Here is a 1,559-nt window from a genome sequence, read left to right as displayed (position 1 = left end):
TTTAGAAGCGGGCTGGCTGCTAGTTAGCTAACGCTAGCATGCTATTCCACCAAGTTTCCATGCTACATAAATAAGCCAGACAGAGTTGTCCCTCATCTGGCGATAGAAACCCTGCATTTCCCGTTCTGTTAGCTCAGAGCTCCACAGCCTAAGTCCACAGGTACAAATTAGTTTTGCACCAAATGTATCGTCAAGAGTGTTGTGAAAGTCGAGGTGCGCAGATTCGCCACTTTGTGATGCGAGAGAGCACATATGTGAAGTTGCAGTGACAGATTCGAGAGGTTGTAATCACTGAGTTGTGGTTGTGATGGAAAATGAACCAGAGTAAAAAAAAAAGTATACGAGTAAATGTTGCATAATAAGTTTGCAGCTGTCATTGTGTTCATGTAAATATCAATCTACACATTTGTGAATATTTTTTCTGTAACTTCACATTCAGAATACAGGTGTGTGAACATTTTCTACAAGTGCAAATTTCAACTTACAAGTTCAGATTTTTTTTACAAGCTCTCATGTTTTTTTTCTTTGTATGACTTCAAATTCAGATCACATGTGTGTGAATATTTTTTACAAGTGCAAATTTTATTTTTACAAGTGCAAATTCAATTTTTACAAGTGCAAATTTTAACATACAAGTTCTGATTTTTTGTTCTGCAAGTTCTCACATCGTATTCTACAAGCTCTCCCATTTTGCATCATATTTACCTTCATACATAGGCAACGTCCACTTTGAACCCTCAGTACCCCACTCTAGGGTTGGCCTCAGGAGTAGCCCTAGATTTTGTAAAAATCGGATGAGCCGTTCATGAGATATAAACCTTTTGTACTTATAGCGCGCCCTAGTGACCAATTTTCGTAAAAAACGTGAGGGACCTTCAGAGAGTCATGGCAAACAAGAATCTAAAGTTTGGCATTGATGGCATTCATTTTGGCCGAGATATGGCAAAGTTGGTATTTTCATAGTTAGCTACACAAATTTGTTTGTGCGTAATATGCACAATTTTTATCCTACCAAAATTCTTTTAATAAGTTTTTGTCAGGTCAATCTGCAGATGCTACATGCCAAGTTTCGTGCCAATCAGTCGCACGGTCTAGGAGATCGAAAAAGTAGGTTTTTGATAAATTGCGATTTTAAAAGTCTAGGCGGAAATGGGCCTGGCCTATATCAGGACATTCAGCTGGATCCAGGGAATGCGGTTTTTCTGCTATAGCGCCACCTAGTGGTGGAAGTGGGTCAATTGTTGCGCCTGAGGTCCTTGCGGAGTTTCGGACCAGTCCTGAAAATGGCAACCCCCCACCATGTACGGTTTAGGTTGTAGTCGGGAGTTTTAGGCGGCGAAGAATGATAATCTTTAGAAAAACAATAGAGTTCCACAGCTCCACTGGAGATGTGTACTGCGTTGCCTTGCATACTTGGTTCCCATGCCCCCTCGGGCTTGGACCCCTAAAAATAAATAAATAAAGAACAAGAAGGCACTCAGATAGTTTGTGTTGTGGGTTTTTATAGTGTTAAAGAATCCAGTAACATTAATAGCAGAAAATGCTTAATAGCCATTTTT

Source organism: Sander lucioperca, chromosome 23, assembly GCF_008315115.2.
Source record: "Sander lucioperca isolate FBNREF2018 chromosome 23, SLUC_FBN_1.2, whole genome shotgun sequence".
Lineage (NCBI taxonomy): Eukaryota > Metazoa > Chordata > Actinopteri > Perciformes > Percidae > Sander > Sander lucioperca.
Note: the sequence above shows the minus strand (reverse complement) of the source record.